Here is a 21,612-nt window from a genome sequence, read left to right as displayed (position 1 = left end):
GATCTTGAATAAGTCAACTTTGCCATTGTATCTAGGACAGTGTAGGTTTAGATTTGTCAAGCCCCAGTGACTCAGCCATTCTAGGTTCATCCAAAAGCGTATAAAGACAGTCTCACATTTACTGTCTAACGCAGTAAGGGAAACATTGAAGTGCTATGAAGGCCTTGTCACATATGCTCTTTAGATCTGCCTGCTGGGTCAGCTGTCAAAAGAGTTGACATTGTTCAGCACATTGATGATAAACCTGACCTAGGATCACAACAGAGACGGTCTGTTTTCTCCTTCATGGGAAGTTTCTGCAGATCACAGTTGAGTTCAGCAGTTGCTGTGCAGGGTGTTGGTGGGGTTTTTAAGAAGGTCAGAAGGCCAAAGGCTACTACTAATTGATTCTTTTGCTTACTATCACTAATTCTGGATTTGCACTGTCAACAGAAAGCTGATAAAATCTTCCTGGGTTCTAAAGAACGATGCTCTTCACATACGCGGAAGAATTTTACGAGTAATGTCCAGTAATTGGCCCATTGAGCTGTAGCATTTACTCAGACAGAATTTTTGTTTCCTTTGCTGTTAAAAATAACTGCAGGGGGGAGCTGTCTAAAGCTTGATTTTAAGCCTTCTCTGAAGAAATTTTTGATGTCTACACAGGCATGACTTATATTCTGACTAAAGACAATGTGAGGTGGAATACAGAAAATAGAGAACCGAAAGAGAGGCACATCTTATAACAATCTGTGATTTTTTTTTTAATGAAAACTGATGAGAGCCATTGACTTTGAAGGAAAAAGAAATCTTATGAAATAATTATCCTTAAAGAAATTTTCAATTTTTAATAAAGATGTATCTTGAAATTAGTTTATTTTTAATGTAGTATGATTTTTTTTAAAGACTATATTTTAGAGCATTTCTATGTTTACCACAAAATTGAGAGGAAGGTACAGAGATTTCCCCATAGCCCCTGCCCCGACACATGCATGGCCCTCCCCCATTATCAACATCGCTCACCAGAATGGTACAGTTTTTATCAGAGTTTTTTTACTGCCCTAAAAACCCTCTATGCTCTGCCTGTTCATCTTTCCCTCACCCCCTATCCCTGGCAACCACTGATCTGTGTATTGTCTCCATAGTTGGGCTCTTTCCAGAAGGCCATACAGTTGGAATCACAGAGTATACAGCCTTCTCTGATGGACTTCTTTCGTTTAGTACTTTTAAGTTTCCTCCGTGCCTTTTCAAGGCTCATTAGCTCATTTTCTTTTAGTGATGAGTAATATTCCATCATCTGGACCACTACAGTGCATATTTACTCATTCAACCACTGAAGAATATCTTAGTCACTGCTGAGTTTTTTCAGTTATGAATAAAACTGTTATAAACATCTGTATGAAGGTTTTTGTATTGACATAAGTTTTCAGTTCGTTTGGGTAAATACCAAGGAGTGAAAAGGCTAGACTGTATGGTAAGAGTATGCCTACTTTTGTTAGAAAGCACCGGAATGCCTCCCACAGTGGCTGGACCATCTTGCATCCCCACCAGCGATGAATGAGAGTTCCTTTTGCTCCACATTCTGACCAGCATTTGCTGTTGTCCGTGTTTCAGATTTTGGCCCTTCTAATAACCGTGTAGTGATATCTCATTATTACTTTAGTTTTCATTTCTCCAGTGACATATGATGTGGAACATCTTTTCATATGCATATTAGCCATCTGCACATCTTCTTTCACCAGGTGTCTGTAAAGGATTTTAGCCCATTTTTTAAAAAATGGGTGGATTGTCTTCTGCTTGTTGAGTTTTTAGGAGTTATTTGTATTTTTTGGATAATAGTACTTTATCAGATGTGTTTTTCGAAAATATTTTCTCCATGTGTGGCTTATCGTCTCATTCACTTGACACTGTCTTTCACAGAACAGATACATGTATATATTTTTTATTTTAGTGAAGTTCAGCTCACCAATTATTGTATGAATTGTGACTTTGGTGTGTATCTAAAAGATGACCATACCTAAGGTCATCTAGGTTTTTTCCTGTATTATCTTCTAGGAGTTTTATGGTTTTGCATTTTACATTTAGATCTCTGATCTCTTTTCATTTATTTTTTGAGTGGTGTAAGGACTGTGCTTAGGTTCATTTTTCTGCATGTGATGTCCAGTTGTTCCAGCACCATTTGCTGAAAAGACTGTCTTTGCTCCATTGCATTCTTTGCTCCTTTTCAAAGAACAATCAACTGTATTTATGGGTGTGTCTATTTCTAGACCCTCTCTTCTGATCAGTTTGTCTGTTCTTTCACCAATACCGTACTGTTCTGATTACTGTAGTTTTATAATGAGTCTTGCAGTCGGGAGCATCGGAGCTCCAATTTGCTCTTCTCCTTCATTATCCTGTTGGCTTTTCTAGGTCTTTTGCCCCTGTGTATAAAATTTAGAATTTGTTTGTCAGTATCTATGAAATAACTTTCTGGGATGTTGCTTGGGATTGCATTGAATCTATAGATCAGATTGGGGAGAACAGACATCTTGACAATATTGAGTCTTTCTACCCAAGCACATAGAATATCTCTCCATTTATTTAATTCTTTCATTTTATTCATTGGAGTTTCGTAGTTTTTCTCGTATAGATCCTGTACATATTTTGTTAGATTTATACGTAAGTATTTCATTTGGGGGAGTGCTAATGAAAATTACTCTGTTTTAAATTTCAAATTCCACTTATTCAAGATTGTATCCTACAATCTTGCTATAATTATTTATTGATTCCAGGAGGTATTTTGTCAATTTTCTTTCATATTTTCTACATAGATGATCATGTCATATGTCAACAGTGACAGTTGTATGTCTTCCTTCCTAATCTGTATACCTTTTATTTGCTTCCTCTGCCTTATTGCATTAACAAGGTCTTCCAGTACCATGTTGAAAAAGAGTGTTGAGAGGGGACATCCCCGCCTTGTTCCTGATCTTAGTGGGAAAGGTTCCAGTTTCTCACCATTAAGTATGATGTTAGCTGTAGGTGTTTTGTAGATAGCTTTTACCAATTTGAGAAAGTTCCCCTCTATTCCTAGTTTATTGAGAATTTTTATCATAAATGGGTATTGGATTTTGTCAAAAATATTTTCTTTGCATCTATTTATGTGATCATGAGATGGGGTCGATTATACTGATTTTCAAATATTGAACCATCCTTGCATACCTGGGATAAATCCCATTTCATGAGAGGTATTTGCCTGTAGTTTTCTTTTCTTGTTACAGCTTTGTCTGGTTTCAGTATCAGGGAAATGCTAGGCATATAGAGTGAGTTAGGAAGTCTTCCCTCTGCTCCTATCCTCAGAAAGATATTGTTGAGAATTTGTGTAATTTCCTCAAGTGTTTGGTAGAATTCACTAATGAGCCCATCCCAACCTGGTGTTTTCTCCTTTGGAAGGATTAATTATTGATTCGATTTCTTTAAATATAGACCTATTCAGATTGTTTATTTCTTCTGAGTTCTGGCAGGTGGAGTCTTTGAAGGAATTAGTTCATTTCATCTAGGTTATCAAATTTGTGGACATAGAGTTGTTTATAGTATTCCTGTATTATCTTTGTAATGTCCATGGCATCTGTGGTGATGTCCCCTCTTTCATTTCTGACATTAGCAATTTTTGTTCTTTCTCTTTTTTTCTTAATTAGCGTGGGTAGAAGCTTAACAATTTTATTTTTATTTTCTAAGAACCAGATTTTGGTTTAATTGACTTTATTGATTCCCTGTTTTCAATTTCATTGATTTTATACTATAATTCTTATTTCTTTTCTTCTGCTTACTTTCAGTGAATTTGCTCTTCTTGTTCTGGTTTCTTAAGGTTGAAATGTAGGTGATTGATCTGTGATCTTTCTTCTTTTCTAATATATGTATTAAATGCTATATATTGCCCTCTAAGTACTACTTTCACTGCATCTCACAAATTTTGATAAGTTGTGTTTTCATTTTCATTTAGTTCAAAATACTTAAAAATTTCTTCTTTGACTCGTGTGTTATTTAGAAACATGTTATTTAGTCTCTACTTATTTTTAGATTTTTCCTGTTATCTTTCTGTTACTTCTGTTGTGGTCTGAGAGCAGACATTGCATGATTTCTCTTCTACAGTAGGATTTTCAAAAACGTTATTAAGTAAATATTAGGCAGTGTTTTCTAAGAATATAATCTTGTGTTTGCCTTCACATGAAATCAGATTCTGACAATGTGTAGGAAAATTTCCTAAGACCCAGAAATCAGATGCATTAAAACTTCTCAGTTTTCTGCAGTCTGAACTTAGTTGATGTACATGTATTGTATTACCTTACATATTATAGGGTGATTAAAAGCTGGAGAAGTGGTTGGCTACATTGTATTGACATCGTGTTAGTCAGTATCTGGGCTTATAGAAGTTTTTGGATGTAAAACAAGAGGGATTTCGAGATCAAGGCAAACCTCCATCATTATGAGAGTGATGAAAACAGGGCTTCAGCAGTGATTTGCCAATGCCACATAAATAGTGTTCTAAGGATATAGAACAGTATTCTAGGTGTCCAGGCTCTCTGTGCTTTGCTGTATTAAAGTGTAATAGATTTTGCCTATCCTTAAAATATTGGGATGCTTTCACAAGATTATATATCCTTAGAAATAAAAGTTCTTAAATTATGAATGTAATTTCCCTATTAAATATCCTTATTGGTTTCTGCCCATCACTCCATCTGCCGATATCTTTTTGGATCCTAATATTTACGTGCAGTGCATTCATCGTCATGGTGCTTAGAGGCGCCTAACTGTTATTATGTATCTTCTTTATTTTTTCTTATAAATAGAGGTATAAACAGAACTCTCCTAGATATGGTTGTTGCAACAGCAGGAACAACAACAAGCTAATGAATTCTTGTTTTCTCACTTTCTACTCTCTGAATATTTTTCATACTTACCAAATCGCTTGCTTGCCGGTTCACTTAATTTCTTCCCCCTGTTAACACAGATGTATCATGTGAGCATACTTTCTGTGAACTAGCTCCCTGTTTGAAAGAAAGAAAGCATGTTAGTACTGACCTTCAAATGCTCTTAAAAGAAGATGTTGACCCAGAATTATAGTTTATCAGAAATGTGACATAAAGTACAAGTGGAACCGAAAATAGGTTACCTTTGAGTTTGTTTTTGCTAAACAAGCGATGCAGAAATACTATTATGATAATTTTGAATTTACAGCTTAAAAACTGTGCAGATTATCTCAAGCTCTTAACGATTCCAAGTCAAGAAGAAAGCATTTTACTTTCAGAGGAAATGTAACTCTGGAGTGGCCATACTACACTGTCAGAATGATCTGAATAATGCACCCTAAATAAAGCTATACCTGAAATGCATATGTAAAGTAAAAGCGTTTTAAGTATTTGTCAGAGTGGAAGGGACACCTGTATTACGCACTTGGTAAATGCTTCAGCTGACCAGCAACTCATCATGATGGCGTACGGCTCCCTCTTCTAGTGCCAGCTTTTAATGAGACAGACTTTGTGTCTGTACCTGGGTTCAAGGAAAGGGCGCCACGGTTGTTACTAACGACTTCAACAAATCCAGGAGAGTGGTGAGATACGGTGCCTAGTAGGTGTCTGGGACACCACGTAGCTGAATCAGGACTCCTGCTTTTCTGTGACCCCCACCCCCTCACACCTAGACTCCCTACAGCTTTTCCCATCAGCTGGTAGGGAGTCCAGCTGGCCGAAACTTAAAAGCCAAAACCAGAATCCCAGCACTTCTCATCACCTTGTGCTACCCTAGGCTGAGCCATCGTCATCTCTCCCCAGGAATAACACAAGAGCCTCCTGACTAGTCTCCATGATACCCTGTTTCTTCGTTCCCCTAACGTCCATTTTCAATACAGCAGCCCGATTGATCACTATAAAATGATTACACCTTGGCGTTATTAAACCATGTCACTCCTGCACACAAGCACTCCTGGTGGCCCCCATTTCCCCTAGAGTAAAAGACAGAGTCCTTGTAAGGGCAGATGAGACCCCTCATAACTTGCCAGACTCCGCCCCCATCTCAGCTCCCCTTATTTATTCTGCTCTAAGCATGCTGGGCTTCAACCCCTTGCTGTGGGTCTTCTTTCTGCCCACCAGACTCTTCTCTATTGTACTCATATAATTCACACCACACTTCCTTCCAGTCTTGATCAAACAGCTTTCTCAACAAAGTCTTCCTGAGCAATTCTATTTAAAATTCAGTTTGCTCTCCTTCTCTTTTCCCTGCGTTACTGATCCTCCATACCTTGTTCTACTTTTGTCATAACACTTACTACTGACTTGTTATATAACTTATTATTTATTGTTTATTAAATTTTGTTCATCTCTCCCAGCTACTCTGTGAGCCACATTAGGGTGTTTTCTAATGCATCGCAAAGGTCCTAGGTCAGTACCCGCAAATCTTAGGCATTCATTAACTATTTCGCCAAGAATTGGTTGTTACTTGTAGAAATGTCGAGAGAGCAGCACATCATCCCAATGATTAAAGTATTAAACTTTCAAACAGTATATCAGGTACCAAGTCAAATAGAAAATAACTGTAACATCCATGTCTACCTCAGGAAAGTGAGAGATGAAATCTATCCATGGTGCCAATTGTTCCATACCTGCCACACTCAGCAGAATTAGTAAATAATGGGGCTTTTTACCTGTGAAACATATTACCCCATATTGAGCAGTCTCTTTTTCTAGAAGCACTGGGAGGAAGTGCAGTGGATGGAATACAGGGGTGAAGTTAGACAGACTTCCGTTCAGTTTCTGGCTCACTTACCAATTTCACGACCTTTAGCAAGTTGGGTGGTCCACCATGAATCTCTGTTTCCTCATTTGTAAAATGGAATTGATCATCTAATTGTTTTTAATAATGAAGATGAAAAGAAAATTAAACCACACAAAGTATAACACCTGAATAAAATAGATAAGTAATTAACCAAAACTATCCATTATAAGAAATTAAGACTTCTAGGTAAGGTTCACAGTTTGGAAGGCAGTTCATACTATCTCATTTGACCCCCTCACTATTACTAGGTGTTACATTTTGCCTAAATCTGTTGACTTTAACAGCCTTTGTGCCTCCACAGTAAATTACTGGAGGCAACTGAAAATAGATTGAATTAAATTACGCAGAAAATATTAAAATGGAAACAGAGGGCATCAACTCATGTCAAAGGAGGAGATTTCAAACATAATAACAAATAGAGGCTAAAGATGTATATTTTGTTTTTTATTTAGAGCTGACATTCCTGGCATCTGAAACAAAATGGACTCCATGATTATTTATCAGTTATTTGAAGGGATATATGTCAGTTCTTCGGTTAGAGGACTCCCTGCACCAAGATAGGTTTTAAAGATCTTTATTGCATGAGACTTTATATAAGAAACACTGGACAACATTAAAAAATTAAAACACCACATTCCAGAAATTGGAGAAGGAATGTATAATTAGAAGGTAACTCAAGTTAAGGCATGACTTCCTTACAGGAAACTAAGGTAAGGAGGTCTTATTAGCTGTCAAGATACAGGATTTAGACGAAGCCAAGAAATGGGTGAGGACCGTGATCTTCAGACTCTCAGATGTGCCTGTCATTTCTGTTAACCTTGGAGATTAAGTGAGTTAGGGTTTGGTTATCAGGTTAAAAGTGGCAAGTGAGACGTTCTGTCATAAAAGATGATGAGCCAGAGCTGTAGTCTCACCCACCCAAGGACTCAAGCCCCTCCTACCCACGGGGAATCCTGGAATAAACCCGTTCTGTCTCAGCTTTTTCTCATAGCCAGGTCTATGGCTATTCTTCTGGTCAAATGAGTCCATCAAAAAGGAAAAGTTGTTAGTATGGCATGGTGTTCTAATGAAAGCTTACTTGTTTTTGATCACACTTCTCAAAATGCTTAATAGAATGTTTAATTTCTATGTAGTCTTTCAATCGGGAGTAACAATACAATGTGAATCCATATTAATAAAAACAAAATGAGGCATAGTGTTAATCATTGTAAGGTATGATTATTTAACATTAGAATAATTACTTGTTCCATTTGTCAAATTATAATATTAGGATTCTGTTTATTTTTTTTTTTTTGCTAACCTCTAGAACAAATATTGTGACTTTTTAAAATAGCTCTCATTAAAAAGGTTGAAATATGTGTTAAAAATTTCCATTTGGTTATTTTGGGGAGTCAGCTTTGAAATGTAGGACCTTAAGAGTTTCTGCCTAATGACAGAATATGTAAAATTAAAGAGGTACCTAAATTTTAGAACTGAATCTTTACCAGAATTTTATTAACATTAGAAGGGTATGTTTATAAATAGAGAACTAGAGAGGAAAAGTCAACATTTTAACAAATGACATAGAGACAAATGATTTTGAATATAACATATATTTCTTAAATTTTATTAAATTATCTGCTTTATCATTAACCTTGTACAGAAAGTATGATGGCTCAGTTGTGACTATTGGTTTCTTCAGTATTAATAGGATAAACATGTCTATTGACAGTTATTTCATGTAAATATCAGAAATAAAGATGAATTATATAGGAGCTTTATTTCTGTATAAAATTAAACAGAATGTTTGTATTTCAGCATTTTTTAATCATATATATCAGTGAAAATGTTTTAAATTAATTTTTAAGTTAATATTTTCTAGGTCATCCTCTTAGCCATTTGCTTTTAAATTTATCAATTCAACATATATTTAGTCAGTACCTGCCAGGTGCCAAGCATTGTCTTAGGCACTGGGAATATTTTTTTGAAAAGCCCTTTTTTTGTGAAACTTTCATTGTAGTGGGGAAAACAGAAAACAAATAAGTAAACCTAAAAGTAAACAATAAAACTTACTGAGTGGTTAGTGACACAAGGGAAAGTAAAGTAGGTTAAAGGTATAGAAAACGTTGGGGATACATTTTGGACAGGGCAATCAGAGACCTCTCTGAGAAGTGATATGAATAATGTGAAAGACCTATCTATGGAAAAATCTGGGGGAAAAAAATACAAAACAACTCAGAAGGAAGGAGATTAGCATTTTTGAGAAACTGCAAGACCTGTTGACCAGGGGGTAAAAGGTGGGGTCAGGAAACTACACAGATCAGATCATATAGAACTTTCTAGGTCATGGTAAGGTTTTTAATTTTTTTTTTTTTCTCTTATTGGGGTGGGAAGTCATTAGAAGGTACAAAGCATGGGAGTGATCTAATAGGGCTTTAAAAAAGTAGTTCTTGCTGCTGCCTGTTGAATAAGGATACTGGTTGCAGACATAGGTTCCGAAGCAGTGATGTAAGGGATGATGTATTTCTTTAATGCAGGGAAGAGCTCATGATAGCCAGTGATAACCAGGGCAGTGGTTGGGAGAGGTGAGGAAATCAGAATGCTTTCTGATGGATTCAGTGTTGAGGGTGGAAAACGAAAACACTAGAGGATGATGCCTATGTGTTTGGTTTTAGCAACTGCGTAGATGGGGGTCCCTCTTACTGAGACAGAGAAAACAGTGAAAACAAAAGAATGGTGAGGTCAGGAATGATTTAGACGGGTTATATTCAAAACACCTGTTACATGTCTGAGTGGATATAGTAAAATATTATTCAAGACAGGTACTGTTGGAAATACAAAAATACACAATAATGTGTTTATAAATAGAATAATGCAGTTCTTTGCACTATACCTTAATGAATAGGTGTAAGAATAGACTTGTTACTACTTTGGAAACTTTTTCTATTTGTGCTATTTTAGTTCACATTTTATAATAAAATGTAGTGCTGTTGATGTGTATGCTGTTTTTCCTATAAGGTAAAAATCTGTGGTTATTAGTAATTGTAAATATATAGGTGATCGATTAATTGATTTAGATGAATTGTTAGAACTGCCAGGAAGTAAGAATTATTAGGTGGCAATGGGTTATGTGTAGAAATCTTTTCATTTGATTCATGTGTATTCACTTCCACAAGTATATTTGATTGTGTTCTCTTCTTTCTCTGCTCTTCAGACAGTTTTCATTCTTTATAGACTTTCTAGAATTTCTCCAATGAGCATTTTAGGGGAGTTTGTTGTGGGAACATTGCCTTCAGTTCATTAAAGTAAACACAACAGATGAAGATACAGAGGACTCTAGTGAAAGGAATAAATATTTCCAGTGTTGCCAATACGTTCCAATGTATCTTAGTAGATATTACTTCATTATCAAAAATATCTATGTCAGAAATATTATCTGAAATTTAGACAAAGGGAAGAGACATCCCTTAGTATTCTTTCTGAGCAGTGCTGGGCTTGACTCTTTTTTGGTAAGACCTGCTTTACAGCTCTGTAGAAGTTAACTTGCAGATTTTTGTCTAGTAGAGATGTGGATATTTCTATCAAATGAACCCCAGAGATCCCAGTTCATGGCCCTGCTGGACATCAACAAGTTTCATATCCAACCCAGAAATGTTATCCTAATACTGCCTATAAATCCCTAGTTTCTCAAATGCTCTTTGGGCCAATTTTACCATCTTATTGTTCCATCAATAATCAAGTTGAATAGAAATTTTACAATTTTTCCTTTGAAAGTCATATAAGAGTTATGGTTTTGCCTTTTTTGAAAAAGTATATCTTAACTGCGGAGGGACATAGGAAGATATTCCTCCTGCCAAAATATTTTAAAATGCAATATGAAACATCATTATATATTTGCAGAGCATAGGAGAAAATAGCCACCTCCATGTTTGAGTGGTTACGTCAAAGTATATTCTTAACTATATAAAATATTTAGTATATTGATAGAACATTTGGTGATAGAGCTTGACCATTTCAAGGTGATAGCCTCAACACTGTACAAAAAATACAAATGTGTGTTATATTCATATGCTTCATTTAGAAAATAAACCTTGTACACATTTTAAATTGTACAAATATTTCCCAAATCACTTTAAAAACGTGAATGAAACCATACATGATGAAGCACGTGTGTGCTAAACTTTTGTTTTATAGTTGAAATGTACAGAGACTTTCTTGTGAAGAACGTAATCTTAGTTCTGAAGCAGCACTGATATGTTCTAAGAAAGAAAATTATATTGTGAGGAAGTATAACATCTATATATCCATCCTTAGAAAATGTATTTCTTGAGGGTCAAGTACAGGCAAAGGGCTCTTTAGAGCCCTTAGATAGATCCTATCAAAAATAATGGAATAGAAGAGCATAGTTCCTTTCTCCATAAGTTTCTACTTACAGTATTCCTTATTATTATAGCTAGCCTTTATTGAGCACCTGCAATATTCCATGTACCCTGCAAGGTACTTTACATTATTTATCACATTTAAGCTTATGGATGAGAAAATGAAGACTCAGAGGTTAAGTAACTCGAACAAGCTATTTGTTTGTAAATGGCAGATCTATCTTATTCTAAAACTTTGCTCTTTCCAGTAGGCTATCTCCCCCATCTAATAAGGAGAAAAACTGTGTGTGCATGTATGTGCATGAAACTGCAGCACGTGACAGAATATTCTAAGTTTGAACATTGTGCAAACAAAGGTCCCTGAGAATTTAGAGAAGAAAGTGATGTTTAGGTAGAAGGATTAGCAAATATTATCAGGCAGTTGGGATTTGACCTAAACCTTGATAACATATCAGGATTTAATTTTCTGAGCCAGTGATAAGAGTAATTCAAGAGGAGGAAAGACACTGTTAGCCAAAAGACTTGTTTTGGAAATGTATGTTGCCCAATTTAATTGTGAGGGTTGGAATGTGTTAAAAAGGAACAGAAAATATGTTGCTACCAAATTGTAGAGTCCTTAATGCATGTTAAGGAAACCAGAGGCAGAAGGAATTGAGATTATTAGAGTATTACAGGAGGAGATGAACTCCAGAGGGAAAGGAATATAAAGCAAGAGGCTTTTACAAAGCAGATACAGATGCAAAAGTAATGATCAGCCGGAGGAATAAAGGATAAATCTGAGATTTTGAGTTTAGAGGGCTGGTAAATGTGATACAATTAGAAGAAATGAGCAGATTAGAAGAAAGAACTGCCGTGTGTCCTTACAGATCTTTGGTCTATTGCACTAATGGTCATATTCTATTATATGTATCTATTTACATGTTTCTCCATTGTGAATAGCACAAGGACCATGGCTCTGTCCTACTCATCCTTGTATCCTGAATGGTGAGCAAAGTGTCTGCATCATAGCAAGATCACTTATGGAATTGATGAACAAATGATAACAAAGGCAGCATGAGGCCAAGGAGTTAAACTGCTCATAGGACATTTACATAGATACCTCACTAGAAGTCGACATTCAAGACTGGTGCTTGGGAGGGAAATAGAACTGTAGGTATATATTCTGCAGTTAAATGCATAGGGACTAGAGTTGAAATTCTGAAGGTGCTAGATGAGCAGTAGGGATAAGAAAGCAGGAAGAGGAAAAAAAAATGAGGATATGGAAGGCAAAAGCTTTGGGCATTTCTATCATTTATGCATGAGGTAAAGGTGATGGGGAAAAAACACTGTCTTAGTTCAGGCTGCCATATATATATATATATATATATATTATATATATATATATATATATATATATATATATATAGAATACCATAGAGACTGGAAGCCTGAGATCAAGGCACCAGCAGAGTTGATGTCCACTGAGTGTTCTCTTCCTGGTTTGCAGATGGCTGTGTTCTTGTATCCTCACAGGGTGGAGAGCAGAGAAGGAGCAAGCTCTTGTGTCTCTTCTTATAAAGGCACTAATCTCATTCATGAGGGCTCCACACTTATGACATCGTTAACTCCTAAAGGCTCCACACCTCCATCATTTTGGGGGTTAGAGTTTCAATATATGAACTTGGAGGTGGGGGGCCAAACATTCAATCTACAGTGAACACCATGGAAGATTTTAAAGCAGCTGTTCAGCAGCTGGAATTAGAATAATAAGAATGTAGTCTCGTCGAAACCAAGGTAGAAGAGCTGTCACGAGTAGTATAGACTTGGAGAAGGTATTTGGTTCTGATAACTAGGTCATGACTGACTACTGAGATTCTACAAAAAATCAAAAGCAGAAGAGTTAATGAGTAAGTGGGAGCTGATAAACATACTTTATCATACTTTCAATGATAAAAATCAGACACTTTAGAATGGTGGTACCTTGTGGATTTTTGGAATGAAGATGAGAAATTATAGGGTTTAATGATAGGTTGATTTTCACCTTATTCATTTGGTGAGGGAAACTGTTTCACCTCTTTGAGTTTTCAATGCTAAACAAGTCATGTTTGCCCGTTCATTACAGCTTGCTTCATTTCTTTTCAATTTGTTTTTTTCATCAATTTGACACTTCTATGTGTTAGGGCTTTGCTTCGTAGTGTGTGCAATTCCCCACTATTGAAGGAGGTGACATACCCACTCTGAAATATGAAAGAGTATAAAATACAGCATCATCATGGGGAACACAGTTGCAAATTTAGTGGAGCAGACTGAATGGTTGTTTAGTTTCACTATATTTATCAAAGCCCTGGTACAATACTTCTTATGTCAAGATATGAAATAACAATAAATAATAAGGAAATAAAGATATATACCTCAAGTACTTGTACACAATAAAATAATAAGTACAAATCCCTTAGCTGACTCTTAACAAATTTTATGAGACATATATATTCTACTTTATCATATAGCCATAAAATAGCTCAAGAAAAATTAAATGAGCTAGTTCTGCACTATTTACTTAGGGAAATTTTTCAGTGAATTCATTGAGAGTTTTGCCTGAGAAAAACTAAATAATCGGGTCTTTTTTTCCCCAGAATAGTCACACAGTACTGCAGAAAGTAGTATTTCAGTATTTAAGTGCTAGTGTATTTCTGCGTGAAGTCTCCCCTTTTCACCTGAATATAGATGGTGTCTTATTCATAGCACGACTGCTGTGTAACTTATGATGTGAATTACGGGTTCAACCTACTGCTGTTAACTCCACTTGAGGTATCAGTGTGTTATCATCCATTAGATTTTTTAATTATTATTATCCAAAGAATTATAGTCAGTACATGATTTTGGCAGAATTATGCCATCAGAGACAATCTGGTATATCAAATGTACTCCTGGGGCAGAAATAAAATTTTCTTACTCCAGTCTAAAGCCCTAAACTCTGTTCTTCATGAATATTGATAGAGATTTGTTCAAGCAAATAATTTTAGAAATAGAAATCTCTAGTCAAAATTACTAGTTTTCATGATTACTGAAATTTCTATTACTCTATATTTTTATCTTTTCTTTATAAAACACCATACATTAAAAGTAAAGTCCCAGGGCTTCCCTGGTGGCGCAGTAGTTGAGAGTCCGCCTGCTGATGCAGGGGACACGAGTTCGTGCCCCAGTCCAGGAGGATTCCACATGCCGCGGAGCCGCTGGGCACGTGAGCCATGGCCGCTGAGCCTGCGCGTCCGGAACCTGTGCTCCGCGATGGGAGAGGCCACAGCAGTGAGAGGCCCGCGTACCGCCAAAAAAAAATAAAATAAAAAAGTCCCAGCTGCCCCTGACAGAAAAAAACAATATGCAATTTTTTTTGGTAATTCGATTCTCTTTTTACATTAATTATGGATATTTTGCATGTTGAAATTGACATGGCCTTGATCAACCTGACATTGCCCTCTGTTTGCATAGTTCTTGGATTTAGTAGAATATTTTGTGTATATCGTGCCTTGGGGGAAAAAGAATGAATTGCAAAGATGCATATGGTTCAGTGCCAGTGGCTAAAAGGTACAGCAAGCTTGAGTGAAGTCTAAGAATTCTGCATCCTAAGCTCTGAAAAGAACCTTTGGCCAACCAGCAGCAGCGTTCCATAGAGGCAGGTGGAAGTGCTTTTGGAGTTGCCAAATAACAAATAACTTTCTTTTAATATCCCACTATATTTGTTGAAAAGAAAAATTACATTCCAAGAAATATACTGTCCATGAGCAATGCAAATGAATTTTTTAGTGAACAGTATAAAATCTTAATGAGATGATTGATTCATACATTAACTATGGGTATCCAGAACAGTTGATTTCATGGCAAGAAAAGACATAGAAAAATAGGAGGTTCATGCCTCCAGGTTTTGTTTTGCAGCCATAATACCCTGCATATCAGAAGACGTTCAAATTTTGTACAAAATTTTAATCACTAAAGTTTTAAAGATCCTGTATTACATATAGAAGGACAGAATGCAATTTGGACAAAATGTTGTTGTATAAGATTCAGCAGGAAATATCCCAGAAAGCTTGTAAACAAGGTTTTTTTTTTTTTTTTTTTTTTTTTTTGCGGTACGTGGCCCTCTCACTGTCGTGGCCTGTCCCGTTATGGAGCACAGGCTCCGAACGCGCAGGCTCAGCGGCCATGGCTCACGGGCCCAGCCGCTCCGCGGCATGTGGGATCTTCCCGGACCGGGGCACGAACCCGTGTCCCCTGCATCGGCAGGTGGACTGTCAACCACTGTGCCACTAGGGAAGCCCTAAACAAGTTTTTATTATAATTCATGAAAAGTTTATTTAGAGTTAAAACACATGTTTTTGAATTCAGTGAAACTAAATCATGGGATATCCATTTCCTGATTTGAATATTCAGTAGAATGTTTTCCATGTCTGCCTTATATTTTTCATTTTTCAGTAAATTTTTTTAAACTTTTTATTTTGGAGAAAATGTCACGAATTGGAAATTATGGATGGTAGTTTGTGATAGTAAAGGGGGCTTTAGAGTCATAAAGACCTAGATTTAAATCCTGATTGAACCACTTCTTTACTGGGCTATCTTTGGTAATTTACATAATCCCTCTAAATTTCACTTTCTTCTTCTATGGAAAGGGATAATAACTTCTGGTCCATAGGGGTTTTTAGGAAGATTGAATGAAATATTGTCCGTATAGTTAGATATTTACCAAAACTCAATAAATGGCCGCTGCTCCCATCAACAGTATCATCGTCAATATCATCGTCATCGTCATAGGTGTGCTAAAAGTGCCGTCCTCCAGAAGTTTTTAATCTTTTTTGGAAAATCTTCTTAACTTAGTTACTTAATGTTGAATCGAAGTAAGAAGAAGGAGCCAAATTAAATAGTGTAAGAATAATATCACGATATGTCCTATAAATCACTGTCGTTATCAGTCTTGTTGATGTACTTAGCTAAGCAAGTGTCATGAAAGAATAGTCAGTTAAAAACAAAATCAGATCTGTCTTCTTTTTAAACATTCCAGCCCCTGTCATAACGGTCGATTCCATCATGCCTGTATATAAAGTATCATTTTCAGGGCATTGTATTTTAATTGCTATTGGAACTGTGTCTTGACAATATAACTATGCCTGAACTGAGCTGTTTTATTTGCCTTCAAATATTTTTTTCCCTACATGTATAGCAAGATATATGTGGTGAGGACATCCAAAATAAACGACAAGGCTAGTATTCAGACCATTAACAGTGAAATGAAACCCTTTCTTCCCCTTCCTCATTGAATGCTCCCTCTGTTCAAAAATAGATACAAAAATAAATCAATAAAAATACATGCAAAATTATCTAGAAGAGCATCATTCAGCAGGTATTACCAAATAATTTGATGAACACAACCAGTTTTCAGCTTTAGAAACTAAAACTCTTTGCAATTACAGAACATACCAATTTATCTCTTCCTCCAGTTATACTTCCAGTTGTATGTAATTTTAAAGGGGAAACAGAAACATAATAGAGTAGATGTGTGTGTGTATGTATATGCAGTTTTTTAGATGGAATTTGCCAATTCGGAAGCAAAAATAAGAAAAAGCTGCCCTTTTTTTCCCCCCATAGCCAAATAAGAAAGTAATACCTCTTAAATTGGTGGTAGGGGTGGGGTGGGGAGAATTATGATTAGCAGCAGGACCAATCTTGGTTAAGTTGTTAAATAATGAGAGTCATGGCTCTCCACTCATCCCAGTCTTCACTTTGCTGCTCTATAACCCACCCTAACAACTGACAACAGGGCAATTAAAATCAGTGCGGAATCACCTAGAAGACTCAGGTAAAAATCCCTGCCCTCCATCCTACTGCAGGTGGAGGAGATGACCATATCTTAGAAAAGGGAGCTTTTGGTCCAGGGAGCAGAGCAGAGCTGAATGAGGAAGATAAGGGCCCTGGAGCCGGACTGCCTGAGTTTGCAGTTTTGCTCTGCCGTTGGCTACCTGAGTGACCATTGTCTTCTGGCTTAAATTTTCTGCCTCAGTTTCATCATCTGTAAAATGGGGTAAGAGTAGTACATTTATCATGGAGTTGCTATAGGATTAAATGAGGTAATCACATGTAGGTACTTAGAATACTTACTACCTGGCACATAGTAAGTGCTCAATATAAATGTTAGCTGTTATGATAGTTGAGTGTACAAGGATATCTGATCTTGTGGGATCCAACCAAAATCTCTCGATCTAGATACTCAGTTGGACAATCCCTTACCCAGGAATGTCAAGTGTTCCAGAGGACGATCTAGACCTGAATGTCATAGGTGATCATTGAGTCATCCATAACTGGGCATAGAGAAAAATGTGCTAACTACCTGGCTGTCTTAAAAGTACTGGGAATACATTAACCTCCTACCTGAAATAGCTACAGGATGAGAGAAATGCAGCCTATGTTCCTAAAAAGTTAGTGTAGAGGGCCTTCCCTGGTGGCACAGTGGTTGGGAGTCCGCCTGCCGATGCAGGGGCCACGGGTTCGTGCTCCGGTCCAGGAGGATCCCACATGCCGCAGAGTGGCTGGGCCCATGAGCCATGGCCGCTGAGCCCGTGCGTCCGGAGCCTGTGCTCTGCAACGGGAGAGGCCACAACAGTGAGAGGCCCGCATACCACAAAAAATAAAAAAATAAAGTTAGTGTAGAGTTAGGGTTCACTTTTACTTCTTGAAACTTGGCTAGTCACTGTATAGCCATAAGGAAAACTTAATTGAAATGTTTTATACAACATTTGTTGGATCTGCTTGTTGTGCCGTGCCTATTTATTTCTTCTTTTAGTGCATGAGGTTTTAAAATGTGATCTTCATTTTCACTAGTATATTACACAGGAAACATTATTTTACGGTTGCTGTTACCCTTTATTTCATTATTGAAAAGGCATTATGTTACCCTCTCTTCTGAGACAGTGAGGCTGAGAACTAATGTCATTAAATATCATTTTGAAAGGAAACCTTTCCTGTCTTCAGGCACATTATCCTAAAAGAAAGAAAGAAAGAAGGAAATGATGAAGCAGGTTTTTTCCAGAGCACAATGAGATGGCATTAAAATGACACACAGTTCAAAATGGAAATATAAGATGACTGAGAAGAACTGAGATTTAAGGCATGAAAGATGTTTCTAATCCATTTATGTTCCCCAAATGTTGCTGATTGATAGTTCCCCATGTATATGTAATCCCTTTTTTTTCCCCAAAACTCATTCCTCCAGTGAAGAAAATGAGGGCCAAATGCTCCAATGATCTTAGCAGATGCAGACAATCTCACTTCTAAAAGGGTATTTCCAACCAGCCCTCTAGCCTGAAGGAAGATAACATTTTACTAGTTGCCTGCCCTCAGGGAACCAGTTTATGCAAATCCTATACAGTGACCCCACATGGTAGTTTGAAATGAAAAACATTGAGAGAGAGATTATGCTTTGTACTTTGATATAGCATAGAATTTTACGAGGAAAGAACTTGGAAGAGAATTCAAAATGAACTCTTTACTTGTATGATGCAGTTTCTGTCTTTTTTTAAAGCTTATACTAACTCCTTCATCTAGTTCATTAACATTAGTAAACATCCCCTCAGGAATTCAAAAAAATAATTCTGCCTCTCTGATATTTTATTGTACTCTGAAAGTTCATTTAAATAAATTGAAACCTCACAATTCGTGATGTCAGCAAGACAGCATTGTAGGAGACCCTGGCTCTGTTCCACAGCAAAAGCTATAAGACAGCTATCCATGAACAAAAATAGAGAGCTCAGGAGTCCACCTTAGAAACTTCTGCAACACAGAGGAGCAAAAAAACTGAAAATAACTGCACAAAAAGGGTAGGAAGAACAGTTCCGTTTTGCCTGCCTCATCTCATCCCTCAGGCTGGTGCTGAACACCAAAAGGAAACTCCCCAGGCTGAGTGTCCCTCCCTTGGAGAAGGAGAGCAGGGTAGATGACCAGATTCCCCAGCCTTTCAAGGAACTGCATAAAGGACCTTCAGTTTCACTGTACCCAGGGACTGGCATAGCTGAGACTTCTTGAGGTGCTAGGAACAAGGAAAAGGGCAAGGCTACCAGTATTTTCCATGCAGAAGGAGTGACCGTGTTTCCCAGTGGCGTGCTCTGCAGAGGACCCCAGCAGCCTTTGCCAGTGAGAACCTCAATAGCCCTTGTTAACACTGGGGACCCCTCGTAGACCCGAGCGGAATAGCAAACTTGTCTATATTGGACCCCAGTAGCATTTACCACTGATGAAAACAATGGCCAGCATATCTGCAGCAGACCTCCCCACCCACTGCAGGTTCCCTGCACATCACAAAGGAAGACAGCAAGAGAGCAAGAAAGAATCTACAAAACACCCAGCAAATGATTAGCAAAATGGCAGTAGTAGAGCCTTGCCTATTCATAATCACTTTAAATATAAATGGACTAAATTTTCCAATCAAAAGATATAGAATGGCTGAATGGATTAAAACAACAATAGTAACTCTATGCTGCCTACAAGAAACCAGCTTTAAAGACACACGCTAGCTGAAAATGAAGGATTAGAAAAGATATTCCATGCAAATGGGAACAAAAAGAGAGCAGAAGTAGCTATACTTAAATCAGACAAAATAGATTGTCAGAAACTGTAATAAAAGACAAAGAAGGTGTCTGTATAATGATAAAGAGGTCAATTTGTCAAGACAAAATAACAGTAGTAAATACATATGCAGCCAGCATTGGAGTACCGAAATATACAAATCAAATTTTAACAGGTAAAATAAATAAGGGTAAAATATAGTATGATAATAGTAAGGGACTTCAGTACCCCACTTTCAACAATGGATAGATCACCCACACAGAAAATCAATAATGAAACATTGTACCTAAGCTACACTTTAGACCAAATGAACCCAACGGAATTATACAGAACATTCATTCCATCCAACAGCAGCAAAGTACACATTTTTCTCAAGAACACAGAGAACATTCTCCAGGATAGATCATACATTAGGCCACAAGACTTAACAAAAAATCAATTCAAAAAGGATTAAAGATTTGAACATAAGACTTGAAACCATACAACTCCGAGAAGAAAACATGGGAGATAAGCTCCTTATCATCAGTCTTGGCAATGTTTTTTTTTTTAGATTTGACACCAAAAAATAAGTCAACAAAAGCAAAAATGAACAAGTGGGACTTTGTGAAGAAACAAGTACTAAGCAAGTTTGTACACAGCAAAGAAAACAATCAACAAAATGAAAAGTCAACCTACAGAATAGGAGAAAATGTTTGCAAACCATATATCTAGTAAGGAGTTAATATCCAAAATATGTAAGGAACTCATACAATTCAATAGCAAGAAAAAAAAAGAAAGAAAAAACAGATAATTTACAAGTGGACAAAACACCTGAATAGACATTTTTCCAAAGATATATAAAAGGCTAACAGGTACATGCAAAAGTGCTCAACATCACCAATCATAGAGGAATGCGATTCTAACCCACAATGAGATACCACATCACACATCAGACAAGAAATAACAAGTCTTGGTGAAGATTTGGAAAAAAGAGAACCCTTGTGCACTGTTGGTAGGAACATCAGTTGGTACAGCCACTATATGTATATATTTCCATGGATACTTTCCATGTATATGTATATTTATACATATGTTCTTAAGTGTGTATCAATTTCCATTCTTTACAAAGTAATACAGAAAATCATTTTAATGTGTTTACTTTCAAAATACAGTAGTTCAAGTGCTTATGAAAGCTTGTTAAGAATATGCTAAATTGGTTACCACAAGTCTCAGGATTGCTTTTGATCCTGCCACTTAGTTTATCACTGAGCAGGATTTTACTTGATGTTATGGTTTAGAAAGTCATTCCGTTGTAAATAATTTTGTTCTTAGGCTTGTTTATTTATATACAGAATGGGCTCTTGGATAACAATAAGAAAATGAACAAGTAAATAGGGAATATAAAAATACTAGTTCTGCAGAATCCTGTAGTTGTACCTTAAAATCATTCTCACTAGTTTTATGTTACTTTTATCTTATAAAAGTTAATAAGCAACATGTAAAGTCATCTTTGGTTGAGTAAAGTAATAGGTAGTTAAATTCAATCTGTTTCTAAAATCCACATGTCACTTTTTGGAGTTGTGTTTAAAAAAACCACGCTTTTTGATTGATTAGAATGTTCTACTTAGTTGGGGTAGAAAACAAAACAAAATTAGGTTTTGCAAACATAAAAGAAGGGGAAAATGGTTGTTAATAAACAACTGTCAAGGTCAACTATTAAAAAAAAAGAAACAGGTTTTTTTCCTCCCCTTATGAGGTTGGTAGAATATTAAGCAATATGCTTTATTTATTATATGGGAAAATTGGATTGGTTTTATATGCAAAGATTATAAATGATGTTAAATATTTATTTTAAAATAAATGTATAGTATAATTTATAATAGATTGAATCTGATATACTTTC

Source organism: Grampus griseus, assembly GCF_964374135.1.
Source record: "Grampus griseus genome assembly, chromosome: 21".
In the NCBI taxonomy this organism is placed as follows: domain Eukaryota; kingdom Metazoa; phylum Chordata; class Mammalia; order Artiodactyla; family Delphinidae; genus Grampus; species Grampus griseus.
This window is presented reverse-complemented; position numbering follows the sequence as displayed.